The sequence below is a fragment of the Narcine bancroftii genome, chromosome 4 (assembly GCF_036971445.1).
Source record: "Narcine bancroftii isolate sNarBan1 chromosome 4, sNarBan1.hap1, whole genome shotgun sequence".
Taxonomy (NCBI): domain Eukaryota; kingdom Metazoa; phylum Chordata; class Chondrichthyes; order Torpediniformes; family Narcinidae; genus Narcine; species Narcine bancroftii.
The window spans coordinates 232,679,886-232,700,802 of record NC_091472.1 but is presented as its reverse complement, the minus strand read 5'-3'; positions in this window follow the sequence as shown (position 1 = coordinate 232,700,802).

Here is a 20,917-nt window from a genome sequence, read left to right as displayed (position 1 = left end):
TCATTCTCTGTATGAATTGAATTTTGTCACTATTTGTTCTGTTCTGCGTTTTTTATAAAGTTCGGAGAGCTGTTTCAGCTAAGCAGCATGGAAACAGACCCTTCAGCCTACCGATGTCAGTGCTGACCATTAAATTATTATTTTTTTAATGATACAGCAGGGTAGAAGGCCTTTCCAGCCCATGAAACCCATGAAGCCCAATTAACCCACAACCCCTGTGTGTATTGAAGGGTGGGAGGAAATCAGAGCACCCAGAAGAAACCCACGCAGACATAGGGAGAACGTATAAACTCCTTACAGACAGTGCTGGATTCGAACCCGGGTCACTGGCACTGTAATAGCATTGCGCTAACTGCTATGCTAACTGCGCCACCCTTTTACAGCCAATTCCATTTATTCTCCCCACATTCTCATCATCCCCCCTTTCCCACCCATATTCCTCCACTCACCTACATACTGGATACAATTTACAAAGGCCGATTAACCCACTGACCCTCACGTCCTTGGGACATGGGAGGAAACTGGAGCACTCAGGGGGGAAGCTCACAAGATCAGAGAGAGAATGTGCACGCTCCACGCAGACAGCACCGGAGGTCAGGATTGAACTGGGGTCTCTGGAGCTGTCCTATTATTTCTGAGCATTTCATAGATGTCCTACTTATCACCCACCTTGAGACTAATGTGTGGGCTGAATGGCAGAGCAATGTGCACCCTCCACATCAGTCGTGGCAGAACAATGTGCACCCCACATACCCCTCCATTCTTCCAGTACAAAGGTTGGACACTGCAAGGATGGACTTTCTGCTCAGAAGGGCTGTCGGAGTGAAGACTAGAATATGCTGGCAACACCTTTGAGCATAGTGGAACAGTGGGTTAGTGGATATAGCTGCTGCCTCCCAGTGCCAGTGGTGAATGGTACCTTCTGCCACCTTCTCATGAGGAGACGAGTAGAGCATTCAGTAGTGCTCACTGCTTGCAGTGAACAGCACAGAGCAGCGTACCATTTATCTATCGAACATGATGCCCATGTTGAACTAAAAATCTGTTACTTGTACCTTCATATCCCTTCATTCCCTCATATTCAAATGTCTTTCTAGAATCCCCTTACACACTACTAAAGAGTATCATATCTGTTTCCAACACAACTCCTTGCAGCCTTTTCCAGGCACAGTCTCCTTTAAACTCTTTCCCCTACCTTAAACACACACCCTCCAGTATGTGACATTTATGCCCTTGGAAAACAATCCTCTTTGATTTTATAAAATCTCTATCAACTCTGACGCACTGGAGAGAACAGCTCAAGTTTATCCAATCCTTTCCCACTAATCCCAGCAACATCCTGGTAAATCTCTTCTGTACCTTTTGCAATACCTCCATGCCTTCCTGTAATGGGTCTTCTGCTGATGCATGCAACAAGAAACTCAGAGATCATGACAATGAGTAGACTGGGCATACATCAGGCTGGCTGCATTCAATTGTATGGTTGCGGGGCAGTGACATTACACTGCCCCCTGCTGCTTTTTGAATTGATCCCATTATGACTCGTGGTTTGACACTCTTCCCTTCATCCCCATTCTGCTCACATATCACCACTTCTTGAGGGAAGATACTTGCAGATAGTTTGAATAGTAAATTGTAATAATCTGTACAGTAAAACTCCTAGTATCCAGCACCTATGGGGATTGGTAGATGCCACGAAAGCGAGTTTTCAGGTTGTTTGAGACTTACTGTTACAATGCCAAAAGATACATCTGCATTGAGAAATAAGTTAAAAAAACAAAAATACTATACTTACACCGAACAAACTTCACTTGCATGAATATATAAACCTTAAAGCATTTTACTTTATTTTCAGCCACATTCTTTGAAAACATTTAACCATCGCTACATTTGCAGGTTCCTCTCCGTCCAACAGAAGAACAATAACAACATAATAATATTTTCAACCAAAGATAACAGAGTTGGAGCAGCAAATGGCAGCACTGACTATGCAAGTCCAGGCTTTGAGCCCCAACAGAATTCCTCCTGTTGAACTGGTTGGAATCGTGCTGGTTGAGGACGTGGTGGAGGCGACGGGCGGTGTATTTATTGGAAGCACCGGAAATTTGGCACTGCCACCCGATCCTGTCAGCCACTTTTCGATTTCTACAAATGGCAGCTGGGAAACAACTAGGCCCGGCAGTAGAGGCAACTGCTGCCCATAGGCACATTAGCCACCATCTTTTCCTCAAAGACCATCTCTCAGGAGTTCGATTTCTTGGGTTCTGTCAGCCATAAATGATTCTCATATTTAAACATGGCCAGAGGTCACTCACACTGGAAACGGTCTCAACAAACCATTTTGGTGGAATTTCACATTTGCAAATGTGGCGAATTTTATTTTGGGAGCAGATTTTCTGTCACATTTTGCATTGCTGGTTGATTTAAAGAATTGCTGTGTTGTGGACTGCAACACTTGTATACAAGTGAGCTGCATTTGTTGTCCCTTCAATGTCATCATCCACCTGATGAGCCTCAAACCTGGTTTCTGACCTTTTCGAGCCTTGCACAAGCATTTCCTTCACCTAGTGACCCTGTCATACTACCATACAGACATTAAACATGCAGTAACCCACCACATAGAAACTCAGGATCCTTTGGTTGCAGCCCAGGGTTGTAGATTACCTCCGATCATCTTAAAATCACAATTCGATCATGTGCAGGAGCTGGGCATAGTCTACAGATCTGACAGCTGCTCGGCAATGTGTTTCAACATTGGGATTAGTGGCCTTGTGGTAATTATCATTCCATGAACAATTCACCATGCCTGACCAATTCAACGTTCCCAATTTTCAAGACTTTTCAGCACACTTGCACAGCAAACATGTGTTTGTGAAAATAGACCTGGTGTGTACTTACTATCAGATTCTAGTAGAGCCTTCCAATGTTGTCAAGATGGCAGTAATTACTCCTTTCGGCATGTTTGAGTTTCTGCGAATGCCATTCAGTCTGTGACATGCAGCTCAGACATCCCAGTGGTTTATGGACCATCTACTCTCTGACCTTGATTTTGTATTTGTCTATATTGACGATATTTTTGTAGCAAGTGTGGGTGAAGAGGAACACAGTCATCATCATGTATCACTGTTCCAGACACAATGAATTTGGCATTGTGATCAATCCGAATAAATGTGGTTTTTGTGCTACTGAACTTATATTTTTGGGACATAGAGTTAGAACCATAGAACTTTCCAACACAGAAACAGGTCGCTTTGGCCCTTTTAGTCTGTGCTGAACCATTTTATTTTGCCTAGTCCCACTGACCTGCAGACAGTCCGTAGCCCTCCATACCTCTCCCATCCATGTATCTGTCCAAATTCTTCTTAAATGTTAAAATTGAGCATGAATTTACCACTTCAGCTGGCAGCTTGTTCCACACCTCCACCACCCTCTGTGCAAAGCAGTTCCCCCACATGTTCCCCCTAAACCTTCCTTCTTTCACTCTTAACCCATGTCCTCTGGTTTGCATCTCACCTCCACTCAGTGGAAAAAAGCCTATCAACATTTATTCTGTTTATCCCCCTCATAATTTTAAATACTTCAATTAAATCTCCACCTCAGTCTTCTACCCAGCATGATATCTTGCCTGATGAAACGAAAGTACTAGAAATTTGAGATTTTCTGATACTCGTTATGTTTAGTCAGTTACAACGTTTTTTAGGAATGATGAATTTCTACCGCCATTTCCTGCTGAATGCTGCAGCATCTCTCTTACCCCTTGCCGAACAATGTGAAGGATCCGTCAAGTCCATTTCTAAAAGAACATTGTGTTTGGGCAACCGTATTGTGCTTTCATCCGGTATAGCCAGGTCAACACAAGCCTCCACCTACAAGATGTGAGCTTGAATTAATCAGGTGAAACATTGGTTTGTAACTTTTCCACAGGAAGATCTCGGCCTTTTTGTGCGAGGAGATTTTTGAGGCTCTTCATAATCTGTCTTATCCTCGTAGAAGAGCATCTGATTACAGAATGCTTTACCCAGCCTCTTGTTAAACAGGATGTTGGGCAAGGACCCGCCTGCCAATGTTAATGCTCTATACTCTCCAGACACATGAAATCCAGGCTGGAGATTTTGCTGTTCCAGATTCCATTTTCTATCATGGGTCTCCTGGACTTAGTAGGCCGCTTCCACCAAATGTTTAATGTGTTACTTCAGAGAACATTTACTTTAACAATTTTACACTTACATATTTTTTTACCTATTATTTTATTTTAATTCTTAAAATTTATTTTCTAAGTTTTTTTTGCTGATGCTTGAGGCTGCTGGTTGCTGTTGTGGTTTTGTAAATATTTGCCACGGCAATATTCTGTCCAGTTGAATTCTGAATGGCAAAATCATTATTGATGTGTTGTTCCAGCAACAGAGCTGGCCAGTTCACTTATGAAATTAACAGCCTCCTCCAAAACTATGAGTTCACCTTCTAATGACAGCTCTGTCTGAGTGGAAAGCCAGTGTGGTTATTACCCCAGGTAGTGGTCTGTTGAAAGAAATGCAGTCCATTATAATTGAAGGCCATTCCAGAGGCTTCCAGTGCATTCTTGCTGTATCAAAAAGCTCAAAATGAATTTAAACATGTTGTAGCAATTTGGTTTTGCTTCCCATCAGTGGCTTATTGGGCATCTTAGACAAATTTCTTCTTGGACACTGTGCCAATATCCAGAAACAAAAATGATGGTGTAGTGCAGAGGGTCGCGTGACCTCTGGCAGACACCTAGTCAGAAGTCACTTCACCTGCCCACAGGTGAGATTACATTGTGATTGGCTCTCTTGGATACATTACCTCATTTGGGCATACCTGTGCCAACCCCTCGAGCCAGCTGTAGGACTTGGAGCAGCTCTTTCCTTTTCCCCTGGAAATGAACTCACTCGTCCACTCCACTCCAGGTTTCCAGCTATGGGTGATGCTGGAGAGCCATTTGTAAGGTGTGTGCCAGTACAGGGTGGGGCTGGGGCCTATTGTGGTGCATACCTGAGGAGGACTTGGGTGTTTTATTTGTTGTTATCAGTGTATTTACATTCTGTAGTTAATGGGGGTGCCATGTCTACTAGTGAGCGAGAAGTGGCAAGTACTGTTTGTTTCGTCCTTGTGAAAACTGTGATCTTTGGGAGTAGCAAGTATTGGTGGTTTAGGTGCACCTGATGTTTGGCCTGGAAGTCAGCCTGAAGAAAACTGAGGTCCTCCATCAGCCAGCTCCCCACCATGACTACCAGCCCCCCCACATCTCCATCGGGCACACAAAACTCAAAACGGTCAACCAGTTTACCTATCTCGGCTGCACCATTTCATCAGATGCAAGGATCGACAACGAGATAGACAACAGACTTGCCAAGGCAAATAGCGCCTTTGGAAGACTACACAAAAGAGTCTGGAAAAACTACCAACTGAAAAACCTCACAAAGATAAGCGTATACAGAGCCGTTGTCATACCCACACTCCTGTTCGGCTCCGAATCATGGGTCCTCTACCAGCATCACCTACGGCTCCTAGAACGCTTCCACCAGCGTTGTCTCCGCTCCATCCTCAACATTCATTGGAGCGCTTTCATCCCTAACGTCGAAGTACTCGATATGGCAGAGGTCGACAGCATCGAGTCCACGCTGCTGAAGATCCAGCTGTGCTGGGTGGGTCACGTCTCCAGAATGGAGGACCATCGCCTTCCCAAGATCGTGTTATATGGCGAGCTCTCCACTGGCCACCGTGACAGAGGTGCACCAAAGAAAAGGTACAAGGACTGCCTAAAGAAATCTCTTGGTGCCTGCCACATTGACCACCGCCAGTGGGCTAATATCGCCTCAAACCGTGCATCTTGGCACCTCACAGTTCGGCGGGCAGCAACCTCCTTTGAAGAAGACCGCAGAGCCCACCTCACTGACAAAAGGCAAAGGAGGAAAAACCCAACACCCAACCCCAACCAATTTTCCCCTGCAACCGTGTCTGCCTGTCCCGCATCGGACTTGTCAGCCACAAACGAGCCAGCAGTTGACGTGGACATTTACCCCCTCCATAAATCTTCGTCCGCGAAGCCAAGCCAAAGAAGAAGAAGAAAGAATATGAGTGTGATGCCTGTCGTGAGTCCCCCAGCATGTGTAAATACAGATCCTTGTTTGTGATTAAATTGCGTTCAGATTTGTCACATCTTTGACCCTCCGAACTTTTTCTCCAAATCACAGCTAGAAATGCTCATAATGATCAGGCAGCATCTGAGGAGAGAGAACCTGGCAATATTTCAGATCTAGGACCCTCCATCAGTCCCAAACCATTACCTTGCTCACATTGAGGCCACAATTAGTCACCCTCTTCCCTGGTCATGATCAATGTTTGGCTTTTCTCTTTGACTGCAAACTTTGTTAACATAAGGTATTCCTGAATGCAAAATGTATTGGGTGTAACAGGAACACACTTCTCATTTTCAAATATAGAAGAATGTCAAAGCTCTTCACAGAGGAGCAAAATAAAATCAGCAGGTAAGGAAACAGATGGGGTCTATGTAAGTAATAAGAAGGGTCAAAGAGCAGTAGGCAGGCTTTCTTCCAGAAAGTGGAGCCAGGCAACTCAGACGGATATCTCTAGTCAGCAAGTTAATGAAAGTACTGGTTTTGATTTTCCTTGATCCATTCCAGTGAAACTGCAGCTCATCCCAGGCCTGGATATTGGACAGACTTTGTGAACCCAATGGTGGAGAAGTCATGTGGTGAAAGCAGATCTGAGACATCATCTCCAAAGGGACAGCCTGTTGATGAGGGAAAAGATGGGACCCAAGGATGGATCTTCGTGGACCTCCCAAGGTGGTTATAATCATCTGAGTGAAAACCCAGGGGGTTACTTGTATCCAGTTCAGCACATATTGGGCACCACCTCGATGCAACACAGATACGTTCTTCTCTGAACAGGCCCCTCTTCCACTGAACTAATTGAACTGGCTAATTGTAGACTGTCTCTGATTAATTCTGGTCTGGATTTCCTTAGGTTAGCAGAAACCCCAGTGGGATGACCAGAACACCATGCCATATTTTCAGCTGTGTACAGTCTCTGCTAGAGTCACCATGTGGTCCATGAGAACCTCCTTTGCAGGGTTAAGGTCTTCACTTGAAAGTGGAAGTAAAACTGGGAACTACCTGTATGGAGTGCAACCACAGGCAGATGCTGTACTGGATACAATCCCTTTGCACAAATGAGCCACATTTACCAATTTCCACTGAGACCTCAGGTCCACACAGAAACTCCTGGTGAGGACGCAATCGTGTGAGGTGCCTGGAGTGCTTCTGGGGAGCAGGTATAGAGCTCACTGAAGCTTATCTCATTGCTGCAGCGATAGACATACCGGGTCTGGGTCAGTTGGCTGATGTTCACCATTACATTGGTAATCAGTTAAGCTGGCAGTTTCCAGACACAGGATGGGGCAGTGGAAGAGCACAATGGACATTAGCTGGCAGCTTGGAGGGATCTGACCATCCAATGCAACATGATATTTACCATGCCAGTATTCACCACCGCCAGTGGGCTGATATCGCCTCAAACCGTGCATCTTGGCGCCTCATAGTTCGGCGGGCAGCAACCTCCTTTGAAGAAGACCGCAGAGCCCACCTCACTGACAAAAGGCAAAGGAGGAAAAACCCAACACCCAACCCCAACCAACCAATTTTCCCCTGCAACCGTGTCTGCCTGTCCCGCATCGGACTTGTCAGCCACAAACGAGCCTGCAGCTGACGTGGACTTTACCCCTCCATAAATCTTCGTCCGCGAAGCCAAGCCAAAGAAGAAGATTCAGAATGGCAGCATTCACGACAAACATTTCTCCTTCATAAAGTTGTGGGCATGAAGTGACCACAGAGCAATAACGTGCGTAAGGGACCTAGGGAATGACAATCCAGTAGTATTTTTTATTTTTCTCTCTGTTGTTTAAAGGTGTTGTGAATCTGGACTTGATTTCAACCCCAGAATTGATTCACAATGTTTGCTGTTCATTCGTATGCAACCAAAGTGTGTTACAAATCAGAAGGAAAAGGCTTATCAAAGCATGGTTCAGAAGAACTAGGGCTGTGGTTCCTGTTTATCACCATCTTCGTCCATCTTGAGCAGCCAGCCAACTCCTGCCACTGCTGGGAAGTGTGAACCTCCTTCACCAACTCTTGCACCATTTCAGAATGAGCTGCAGACTTCCTGCCTGGTACAATTATTGTTGATTCGTCAATGTTAAATTTACAGTTGCTGTGATATTAGTTATGGAGATAAATCCTGTTACCAATGCCTCTCCAATTGTGTGGTCTAATAATCCTGCATGCTCTGTACTACACAGAATACCAAAGTCAGCATTGAGTTACATCAGAAATTGTGGTTCAGATGAGTTTATGAACCATCCAGACTTTGTTCTTGTGGTTTACAAATTTAATTGAGCTCTTGTATCCCTGCCATTTTAATGCACTGCAGACTGTCTCGTACACTGTGCATCATAGATATCCATTACTGCTATTGATATTATCCTTATCTATTTCAAGGAAATTAAGATCAAGGATACAGTATATGGAACAAAGTCATTCTTACCTCTGACTCTGGTACATTATTTCTCCTCAACCTTGCTGGTGGACCAAGGCATTTTCTCCCACATCTCTCCTCAGGTTGGGTGGAACTACCCTTGTGTGGTGTCAGACATGCCTGTCCTTTCACTGCTGACATCTTGCCAGCATGGGGCAAGCTTCCTACCACAGCATGGGCAAGCTTCCCGCTTTCCCACCATTGGTTCTTGATATTGTCTGCATAGCCAAAGCCTCCATCGGCTCTAATTCTTACCACGCCAGTCAGGTCCTGCTGTCAAGCTGCCTGAAGAAAATTAATCCAACTTCCTCCAATCAGGATCATTGCAATCATAGTCATGGAGCTACAGAACACAGGAACAGGCCCTTCAGCTCAACTCATCCATGCTGGCCAAGGAGCTGGTCCCACTTGTCTGCAAAACCTTTCCGATCCATGAACCTGTGCAAATGTTTTGTGAATGTTATAACTTTACCTGCTTCCACCACTTCCTCTGGCAACTCATTCCACATTACCGCCCCCTCCTCACATCTTCTGTCTGGAAAATTTGCCCCCCTGCCCACTTTAAATCTTTCCTCTCTCACCTTAAAACTTACCTTACCCAGGGAAAAAGGCTGACCATCCACTTTTTCTATGCCCTCACAATGTTCTAAACTCCATTGGATCATCTGTCAGTCTCCTCATCCCCAAAGCCCAGCCTATCCAGTTTCTCCTTATAACTCAAGCTCTCCTGTCCCAGTAACATCCTGATGAACCTTTTCTACACCCTCTCTACCTTCTCTCATTTCCTCATTTTGCTGTTCCACCTATCACGCTATTCTCCCTCCCACCCACTGACTCTGCCTGGAAAGATCAAAAGAACCTTGCCCCTTAGCCACTGACCTAGAGCTAAGCTTCAAATGTCACATCCTATCCATCACAAAGCTATTTACCCATGAGGCTAACTCCAAGGATGAGAGAGTTGTCCTCTTGTCAACCACAGGAAAAGCGAGGTCAAAATGAACATACAAAGGGCACAGCAAGGTGAATGTCCAGATGTTACCACAAGTGTGAGAGTGGGGGCACGGTTTCAAGATAAGGGGCAGTCATTTATTACCGAGGAGTGTGGGAATTTATCTTGTGGAGAATAGTGAATCTTTGCAATTGTCTGTCCTTCAGAAGATGTGGTGGCTGGATCACTGGAGGTAGATAAAAATTTGAATGATCGTGCAATCAAAGGCCATGGGGAATTAGCACAGAGGAGGAGATGAGGCCTGTGGTACACCATCCACAATCAGATTGAACAGTGAGGCAGGTTTGAGGTGCAGAGTGACCTACTCCTGCTCTTTGTGTGTGAACATAGTGATCCAATGAACCATCTCACCAATTTCCAGAGAGTGGCTTCAGATTCAGTAAGCATTGGCTTTCTCAAGCACCATCAAAATCAAACTGCATGGTGAGAAATCAAGGCAATCTTAGCTCAGGTAATCTACATTAGCTCCAATCATAAAGCATGATTTGTTTTTGGTACATAACCATTTTGATAATGAGTTTATTGTCACACACATTGTACAATGTACATATGCCACAGAATTCTCACTTGCTGCAGCTAAACAGGTACTTGGTAAAGAAAAGAGATAAGATATACAAAATATAGACACATATATTCATTGTTAACGTGGTGCCATAAAAAAATTGCAGAACATCAAAAAAGGACTGAATTTTTGGAAACATGAGCTTCCATACAAGATTGTCTTTTTAAAAATAATGTTAGTCAGAAAAGATGTGAACAAAATCTTTCAAAAATGGTATTTAATAAGTGTGTGTTTTCTGTGTATCCACATATGTTTGCAATATAAAACTACTCACTGTTATACAGTACTCCCACAATGCTTCCTATTTATAGGTTAGAAAGTAAGCAATAATTTAATGAATTTCTGCTTTAGAACAAAATGCCACAAAAAAAGCAGTGTGCAGAATGCATTTTATTTGCATCGATGCAAATTTGTGGTGTAAATAGCTGTTGGACAATAGTTTAATGCAGAAACAAGACTCACAGGATATATCACCCTGCGCGTGGGTTCAGTCTGTATCAATGCTGGTTTTTGAGTGCTCAAGGGATCTTCCTGGATCAGTCCCCACTTATTCTCAAAGTAACCCATGGAAAAGCTGGGTTTAACCCCATTATTGTAGCTAGTAATTTCTTTCGACACGTGACAGGAACTTTAACACAAAGATAAAGCACTGGCTGGTCAAGACTACCTGGACAAAGAGGAGTTTCCTGGCCCAACTAATGCTGTGGCTATTGGTATTTCCATTGACAGCCCAGCTTTATTGTGCGACCATTGGCATGATATAAAACACAATAACACCAATGTTTATCTTTGATTTATAGAGCATGGGAACAGGTCCTTCAACCCATCGAGTTTATGTTGACCATCAACCCCCTATCCACACTTACTTGTGGCCAATATAGGTCAATAGATGAGATATTGTCACTTCAAGCCAGGTTCCTCGGCCTTACTTAAAACACAAGAGAACAGGAGCAGAAGGAGGCCACTTGGGCCTGCAGGCCTGTCCTACCTTTCAATATCATGGCACCTCAACTCCTCTTCTGCACCAGTTTCCATAACCTCCTATTCTCTGATCTTTCAAAAATTTGCCACCTCCATTTTAAATACTTCCAATCTCTCAGGGGGACAGAATTCCAGAGATTCACCATTGTTTGCAAGAAGAAATTTTTGTATACTTTGGATTTAAATTACTAGCCTTTTATCTTTAAGCTATACTCAATAGAGACTCTCCCATATGTGAAATTTTGGATTGGTTTCCATGGAGACTTGGGATTTAAATTTTAATGTCTTTATAACATTGTATAAGCCAATTCCTGTCCATGATACCCATGTGCCCAATTACACCCAATTAACCTACCAAACCCATATGTTTTGAAGGGCAGGAGGAAACTGGAGCATCTAGAGAAATTCCACGCAGGTCACAGGGAGAATCTACAAACTTCTTACAGACAGGACCGAATTTGAACCCTGGTCGCTAGTGTTGTAATATTTGGAAACGTTCAATGAGGCTAGCATTTCCTGATTGCCCTATTCTCCATTCCTGTCTCCCTTATGGATTAATTTAAAGCCACTGCTGCATCAAAGGACTCTGATGGCTTCAGGGTGGTGAATGACAGCATGAGGTGGTGGATTCCCTGTTGGTAAGCTCCCAGACTCAACTTAATGTGTGCAAGCAAACCCTCACAGAGAGGGAGTCAACACTGAAGTAAGCCTATCGTCTCTGTTTGGAGGTTTAGAATGTGGCCTCTCACACACTTTGTGGAAAAAGAAACAGATGGAACTTTTTTCCCCACAAAATACCCCAAAAAAGTAAAAATAAATGCACACCATTATGTTTAATCACCGTCTTGGTGGAAATGATCACTTCGAGGATATTCAATTCCTCAGCCTGACTTCCAGCCTTAAAAGCTCTTGAAGCAGGTAGAAATACAACGTTCAATAGATGCTTGGACAGATTTATGGGTAGGAAGGGTTTGGAAGGATCTTGACCAAAACCAGGCAAACAGCATGGATGAGCTGGGCAGGAGGGTTTGCTTCATACTGTGTGAGTCTATAACTTGCTGAAAAATAAAAGCATAGTGACATCTCCGGCTACAAATTTGCCTGGAGCTTGGTGAGAGCAAAGCCTTTATCTGGCAGAACCTTCTACCTCCCCCAGACACAGGCACCCAGTCTCCACTTCGTCTTTGTCTACACAGCCTGGCCTTTAAAGGGATCACTCCTCAAGTGAGTGATCCTGTGCAGGGATTAATAAATCAGGAGGGATCAAAGCTAGTGCTACAAATTCATTCCTTCTGTGGATAGGTTCCCAAATCTGCATGTCAACCGGCTGTACTGACTGCTAACATAACAATCCAAGATCCAGCCAGGAGGAGAGAGAGAAAGAGGGAGAGCAGCACCATTGATGAAGAAAAGATGCCATGACACAGATAAACTTCTCAAAATTCCATCAAGATACTGTAAAACACTCATATGGGAACATTCTATTCCAAAGTCATTTGAAAATAACCACAAATCATGGCGATTCAAATGTACAATTAAAGCACTTGCCACTAGGATGTTGCTTAATGATATCAAGATACTACTTGGTGTAATCAAAATAAGACACATTTTGGCGGCCTACCAGGCAGATTCCTTCAGCTATTTAGCTGTAACCATTTCTTTGCACTTTTCTAAGCTAGCAATAATTTTCTAAAAGTGTTTACTTCATGCCTGGAGGTTTGTTGGACACTTAACTCAATCTGGATTTGGGCTCCTCAATCCAATGAAGACAGATCGAAACAGACCCATGAAGGCACATCGGCAGAGACTGCCCCCTTGTAATCCAAGTTCTTGTAAATTTAAGAGCATAAGAAGAAATAGGCAGTGAAAGAGCCAGGTTTGAAGTTTGCATAAATCTCCACATATTTTAAATTAAATTTATTTACAACATGGAAGATGGTGATTCTGGCCATTGAAACCTGTGCTGTCTAATTGGACCCAATTAACCTACCAACCCTGTATGTTTTGGAGAAAAAACACACAAATGCTGGAGAAACTCAACAGGTCAAACAGTGCCTTTATTTAGCAAAGGTATTGATACAGAACCAATGTTTCAGACTTGAGCCACTCTGTGAAAGCTCTCCAAGGGATGCCTACCCTGAAGAAGTTTGCCTTTACTCTCTGCAGGGAGTTCTGTAGGATTCTCTCCCACTGCTCCCCATCTGTCACCCCTGTTGGTCTCAATAAACATCTTGATGAAGGGCTCAAACCTGAAACATTGGTTCTGTATCTTTACCTTTGCTACATAAAGGCACTGTTTGACTTGATGAGTTTCTCCAGCATTTGTGTGTTTTTTTTTCACTTAACCATGGTGTCAACAGAATCCTGTGTTTTACCTTTGTATGTTTTGGAGGGTGGGAGGAACGCGGAGCACCCAGAGAAAACCCACACTGGTCATGGGGTGAACGTACAGTCAGTGCTGGATTCGAAGCTGGGTTACTGGCACTGCATTGTTGCTGCACTAACAGCTATGCTAATCGTGCCACCCAAGTTCTCTTCAATTCATATAGCAATGGGTCATTTTTAACTTAAAAATGTGCAAAAAATTGGGAAAAGATATGGAGTGTGGGGAGTTGGGTTCATTAGAATTGAAGTGTTTATGGTCACTTGCATTGAGATAGAGTGAAAAGCTTTGTAATTCATGCTATTCAGGCCAGTCAACCTATCCTAGAGTACAACAGGTAGTACAAAATACAACAAATATCCAGAGTATAGTTTTACAGGAAAAAAGATAGTCTGATAACAACAGGGAAGAAACTTCTATCTGGAGGTGTGTTTTCAAGCTCATGTATCTTCTGCTCAAAGAGTATGACCAAGGTGGAACTCGGGCCTTTAATATGTTAGCAGCTTTCCAAGGCAGTGGGAAGTGTAGAGGAAAACGATGCAGGGGAGGTAGGTTTGTGTGATGGTCTGAGCTGTGTTCAAAATTCTATGCAGGCTCTTGTGGTCCTCGACAGATTGTTTCGTGCAAGAAGCTGCAGTGCATTGGTAAAAATTGGTAAAAGGCATTGAGGACATTGGGAATTTCTGTCTGCTTGTAAGGAAGTTGAGGAGTTGGAGCTCTTTCTTGGCTGTAGCTTCAACATGGTTGCACCAGGACAGGTTGTGGTGTAAAGGATTATAATATTGGGAGGATTTTGGTAAGATTAGTGGGTTACATATATACGTACATTTTAAAACAGATCTTATTTGAAAGACTGAAGAATTCATATTCAGTAACATTGCAGAAAAATGGAGAATGCTAAGCACATTACACAAGTAGGTGTTAATTGAAATGATGTCATGAAATGAATGGACTGGAGACACTCTGGCTGTTGGAAGCTCTTTTCAAGAGTTTTGATAGAGTGCACAGAAAGGTCATTCCTGGGTTTTGTTTATTTAAGGCAACAGCTTGACCAAGAGACTAACTCCTGTGGTTTGCTGGAGAAGGTGGGGGTTTTGTTGCAAGTGAGAGAGTCACATGAGCTTTCTGGGAGTTGGAAGTTGAAGAGAGAGAGAGAGAGAGAGAGAGAGAGAGAGAGAGAGAGAGAAGTTAACAACCTCTCTCAGTTATGTGGGTGACACTGAAAAGAGACTGAACAGTCACGGCTGAAACAAGCCAGGAAGAGCTGGTTGGAAACAAAAAATTCCAGAGCAGTGGATGGCTGGAAGTGCTATCTGTCTGATGTTTCTCTTGAAATAAGAGGAACAGGGGGGATCTCTGTGGTGGCCTGAAGGAAAGAGGTTACCATCTGAAGAACCCTGATGGGGCAAGTTTCATTAGTGAGACCTTGAGGTGACTAATGGTGGTACCTCAGTTGTGGAAATCCTGGAAAAACAAATCTCTTTCTGCAAACCCTACAAGAACCTTCCTGAGCGATAAACATTTACCTTTTGAGCACCAAAGCCTGGTGAACTTTATACATGCTAAATTCTGTGCACAGTATAAGAATTGCCTGCATCCAGAGAACTTGGAAGAAGGAGGTGAGATTGAACTGTGAACCAAAGAACTTTTCTTAAATTTACACACAAATTACATACATGTGCACTTAGAATTAGAAGGAGGTTAATTTGGATTAGTTAAGTATAGAGATAAGTTAAAGTTTGATTCTGTTTTCATGTTTAAAGTTGATTAAAAATAACTTTTGTTTTAAAAACCACTTGTCTTGGTGAATGTCTATTGCTGCTGGGTTTTGGGGTCCTTTGGCCTCGTAACAGTGGGTAATAAAAACTTAAAGCTATTATTCTTCAGCAAAGGAATTCTTGAATCACTGAAACCTTTTCTGGAGAAGGAGTGACCTGTACAAGTGGGACAGGTTGCACCTGAACTTGAGGGGAACCAAATTCCTGGCAGGATAAGCTTTTGAGGGTGGAGTATAAACTAGATTTGCAGGCAGGTGGGAACCAAAACGAAGAGGCAGTTGGCACAAAGTTGGATAGCTGGTAGGGGTTTTATGTGAAAGGACGATCAGGTAGGGAAAATTTGCAGCCAATGGGATTAGTTGCAATGCAATGGGGATACAGATTCAAAAGGACAAATAAAGGGCTAAAGGATTTGTATTTAAATGTACAGCACAAAAAATAAAGTGGATGACCTTGTAGTACAGCTACACATTGGAAGGTATGATGTTGTGGCCATCACGGAGTTGAGGCTAAAGGCTGGATGTCATTGGGAGCTGAATGTCCAAGGATACACAGTGTATCAAAAGGATAGGTGGATAAGCAGCGAGGTGGCATGGCTCTGATGGTAAGGAACAACATTAAATCATTAGATAGAATTGACATAGGACCAGAATACATAGAATCATTGTGGGTTGAGTTAAGAAATGGCAGGGGTAAAAAGACACTTTTGGCCTCCAAGCAGTAGCCAGGATGTAGGCAACAAATTACAACAGCAGATAGAAAAGGATGTCAGAAGGACAATGTTATGGTAGACATTGGGGAATTTTAACTTTCAAATAAACTTGGGAAAACCAGGTTGCAATTGGATTTCATGAGAGGGAATTTGTAGAAAACATACGAGGTGACTTTTTTAGAGCAGCTTGATGGTAAGCCTATTGGGGATTCAGCTGTACTTGATTCGGTTCAGATACAGCAATGAGCTCTCCGAACCCTTCTCCATTGACAACGACGTGAAGCAAGGTTGCGTCCACGCACCAACCCTCTTTACTATCTTCTTCAGCATGATGCTGAAACAAGCCATGAAAGACCTCAACAATGAAGACGCTGTTTACATCCGGTACCGCACGGATGGCAGTCTCTTCAATCTGAGGCGCCTGCAAGCTCACACCAAGACACAAGAGCAACTTGTCCGTGAACTACTCTTTGCAGATGATGCCGCTTTAGTTGCCCATTCAGAGCCAGCTCTCCAGCGCATGACGTCCTGTTTTGCGGAAACTGCCAAAATGTTTGGCCTGGAAGTCAGCCTGAAGAAAACTAAGGTCCTCCATCAGCCAGCTCCCCACCATGACTACCAGCACCCCCACATCTCCATCGGGCACACAGAACTCAAAACGGTCAACCAGTTTATCTACCTCGGCTGCACCATTTCATCAGATGCAAGGATCGACAAAGAGATAGACAACAGACTCGCCAAGGCAAATAGTGCCTTTGGAAGACTACACAAAAGAGTCTGGAAAAACAACCACCTGAAGAAACACACAAAGATCAGCATGTACAGAGCCGTTGTCATACCCATGCTCTTGTTCGGCTCTGAATCATGGGTCCTCTACCGGCATCACCTACGGCTCCTAGAACACTTCCATCAGCGCTGTCTCCGTTCCATCCTCAACATTCATTGGAATGACTTCATCACCAACATCAAAGTACTCAAGCTGGCAGAGTCCACAAGCATCGAATCCATGGTGCTGAAGACCCAACTGCGCTGGGGGGGCCACATCTCCAGAATGGAGGACCACTGCCTTCCCAAGATCGTGTTATATGGCGAGCTCTCCACTGGCCACCGAAACAGAGGTACACCAAAGAAGAGGTACAAGGACTGCTTAAAGAAATCTCTTGGTGCCTGCCATATTGACCACCACCAGTGGGCTGATCTCGCCTCCAACCGTGCATCTTGGCACCTCACAGTTCGGCGGGCAGCAACCTCCTTTGAAGAAGACCGCAGAGCCCACCTCACTGACAAAAGACAAAGGAGGAAAAACCCAACACCCAACCCCAACCAACCAATTTTCCCTTGCAACCGCTGCAACCGTGCCTGCCTGTCCCGCATCAGACTTGTCAGTCACCAACGAGCCTGCAGCAGACGTGGACATACCCCTCCATAAATCTTCGTCCGTGAAGCCAAACCAAAGAAGAAAAGAAAAAGAAAGAAGAAGAGGTGATTAGAGAGTTTAGAGTAAAGGAAGCATCGGGGTGGGGGTGGGGGGGGGGGCGGTGATCACAATGACTGAGTTCAATTTTAGATTTAACAAGTAGAAACTGAAGTCAGGTGCATTGGTATTTCATTGGAGTAAAGGGAATTACAATGGCATGAGAAAGGAACTGGCCAAGGTAGATTGGAAGAGGGAAACTAGTAGAGAAGACGGCAGAGCAGGAATGGATGGAGTTTCTTTAAGAAATTAGGAAAGTGCAGGATAAATACAGACCAAAAAAAGAGGAAATAGTCGAATGGTAAAATGTCACAACTGTGGCTGACAAGGGAAGTCAAAGCCAAAGTTTAAGAGAGGACATACAAGGAAGCTAAAAATAGTGGGAAGATAACACATTAGGAAGTTTTTAAAAACTTGCAGAAGGTAACTAGTGGTAGCTAGGAATTGTATATCTGTCCCATGGAAGTCCGACCCCCTCCAACTTATTACTCACTGGAATATGGAAGTGCAAAGTTGTGCCCCCCTGAAAAGATAACATAATCAGAAAGAAATATGACATATTTGTTAAAATATTTCAATCTTATTTGAATCATATTGGCTTAAGGATATAATTAACTTCCCCAAAAAGGTTTAAATAATATAGTTTGGTTAATAGCGTTGAATTCTTGAAGATCAAGATATTAACGCTCAAACATCCCTTTTTTGGACAATTGTTTTTTTTAGCAATGGGTGGGAGGGGGGGGTTTGAGATTTTGGCAATCATATGAGGCTGGAATTTTAAAATACTATTTATATGATGTATGTAATAATGTTCTATATTTACATCTGGTACCGCACGGATGGCAGTCTCTTCAATCTGAGGCGCCTGCAAGCTCAATACCATGTCCATAAGACAGAGGAACAGGTACATTTTTACATTCAGTATGGAAATGTACAAAAGCAGACCCTTTTGGGAAAAAATTATTAAGTTTTTGCAAGATTTATTCAAGATAGATCTACATATTAACCCATGGGTATGTTTATTGGGCTATAAGAACACACTAACAACAGATTTGCGACTGGATAAATCTCAAATTGCATTCCAGCCAAAGCCTGGAAGTCCCACTCTTTCGCTGGGCCACTCACGCGCTGGGCCTCTTATTTATCTGCCTTTTACCCAATTAACCCCGACACGCTCACCTGCACGGCCTCCCGACCAATGGCCGCCTCCAACGCCGACTCCTCCCCTCAGGCCCTGGTAAGAGACTTTTTAAAAAAAGTTTTCCTACCTGCCCCCGACTCTTTTCTTTTCTGTCTTCTGTCCTCTGACGCTGGAGAAATAATAATGGGAGAAATCGAGATGAGAGAGGAACTGAATGAGTATTTTGCACATGTCTTCACAGTGGAAGACATTAGCAGTGCGCCAGACATCTAAGGGTATCAGGGAAGGGAAGTGAGTGCAGTTACTATTTCAAGGGAGAAGGTGCTCAGAAAGCTGAATGGTCTTAAGGGTAGATAAATCTCAGACCAGGTGGATTGCACCCTCAGGTTCTGAAAGAAATAGTGGAAGAGATTGTACTAATGATTGTTCAGGAATCAATAGATTCTGGTATAGTCCCAGAGGAATGGAAAATCGCAAATGTCACCCCATTATTAAAGATAGAAGGCAGCAGAAAGGGAATTACAGACTGGTTAGCCTGATGTCAGTGTTTGGAAAATGTCGGAGTAGATTTTCAAAGATGAGGATACTTGGATGCACATGACAAGATAGGCCTACAGGGAAAATCTTGCTTGATAAAACTATTTGAATCCTTTGAAGAAGTAATAAGCAGGCTGGATAAAGGAGATGCTGTGGATGTTGAGTGTTTGGATTTTCAGAAGGCCTTTGACAAGGTGTTGCAGGTGAACCTATTTAAAAAGGTAAGAGCCCATGGTATAACAGGGAACATATTAGCATGGGTAGAGCATTGGCTGATTGGCAGGAAGCAGAGAGTTGGAATACACGGGATCATATTTTGGTTGGCTACCAGTTGCCAGTGGTGTTCCACAGGGGTCCGTGTTGAGGCTGCTTTTTTTATGGTATATTAATTATTTATATTATGTAATGAATGGTTTTGTGGCAAAGTTTGCTGATTATATGAAGGTAGGTGGAGGAGCAAGAAGTGTTGAGGAAACAGGGAGGCTGCTGAAGGATTTAGTCAGATTAGGAGAATGGGAAGAGAAGTAGCAAATGAAATACAATGTCAGAAAGTGTTCAGTCATGCACTTTGGTAGAAAAATATAATCGGGCAAACTACATTTTAAATGGGGAGAAAATTGAAAATACCCAGGTGCACAGGGAGTCCTTGTGCAGGATAGCCTGAAGCTAAAATTTGCATGTTGAGTCATCGGTGAAGAAGGAAAATGTAATGCTGACATTTACTTCAACAGGAATAGAATATAAGAGTAGGAATATGATGTTGAGCCTTTATAAGGCACTGGTGAGACCTCACTTGTGAACATTTTTGGGCTCCTCATTGAAGAGAGGATGTGCTGACACTGAAGAGGGTTCAGAGGATGGTTTCAGGAATGAAAATGTCATCATATGAAGAGTGTTTGACAGCTCTTGGCCTGTACTCGTTGGAATTTAGTGGAATGGGGTGGGGGGGGGGTGGTCTCACTGAAACATTTCGAATGCTGAAAGGCATGGACAGAGAAGATGTAGAAAGGTTGCTTCCCATAGTGGGAGAGTCTAGGACAAGATGGCACAACTTCAAGATAGAAGGGTGTCCGCTTAGAACAGAGATACGGAGGAATTTCTTCAGCTTGAGGGTAGTAAGTCTGTGGAACTTGTTGCCAAAGGCCTTTGTGGAGGCCAGTTCATTGGGTGTATTTAAGGGAGGGATTGATAGGTTCTTGATTAGCCAGGTAATGGGAAGAAGGCCGTGGAGAAGGGCTGAGTGGGAAAATGGATCAGCCCATGATTAAATGGCAGGTCAAACTTGATGGGCTGAATGGCCTATTCTGGCTCTGAATGGGCAACTAAAGCGGCATCATCTGCAAAGAGTAGTTCATGGACAAGTTGCTCTTGTGTCTTGGTGTGAGCTTGCAGGTGCCTCAGATTGAAGAGACTGCCATCCGTGCGGTACCGGATGTAAACAGCGTCTTCATTGTTGAGGTCTTTCATGGCTTGTTTCAGCATCATGCTGAAGAAGATAGTAAAGAGGGTTGGTGTGAGGACACAGCCTTGCTTCACGCCGTTGTCAATGGAGAAGGGTTCGGAGAGCTCATTGCTGTGTCTGACCCGACCTTGTTAGTTTTCGTGCAGTTGGATAACCATGTTGAGGAACTTGGGGGACATCTGATGTGCTCTAGTATTTGCCAAAGCCCTTTCCTGCTCACGGTGTCAAAGGCTTTGGTGAGGTCAACAAAGGTGATGTAGAGTCCTTTGTTTTGTTCTCTGCACTTTTCTTGGAGCTGTCTGAG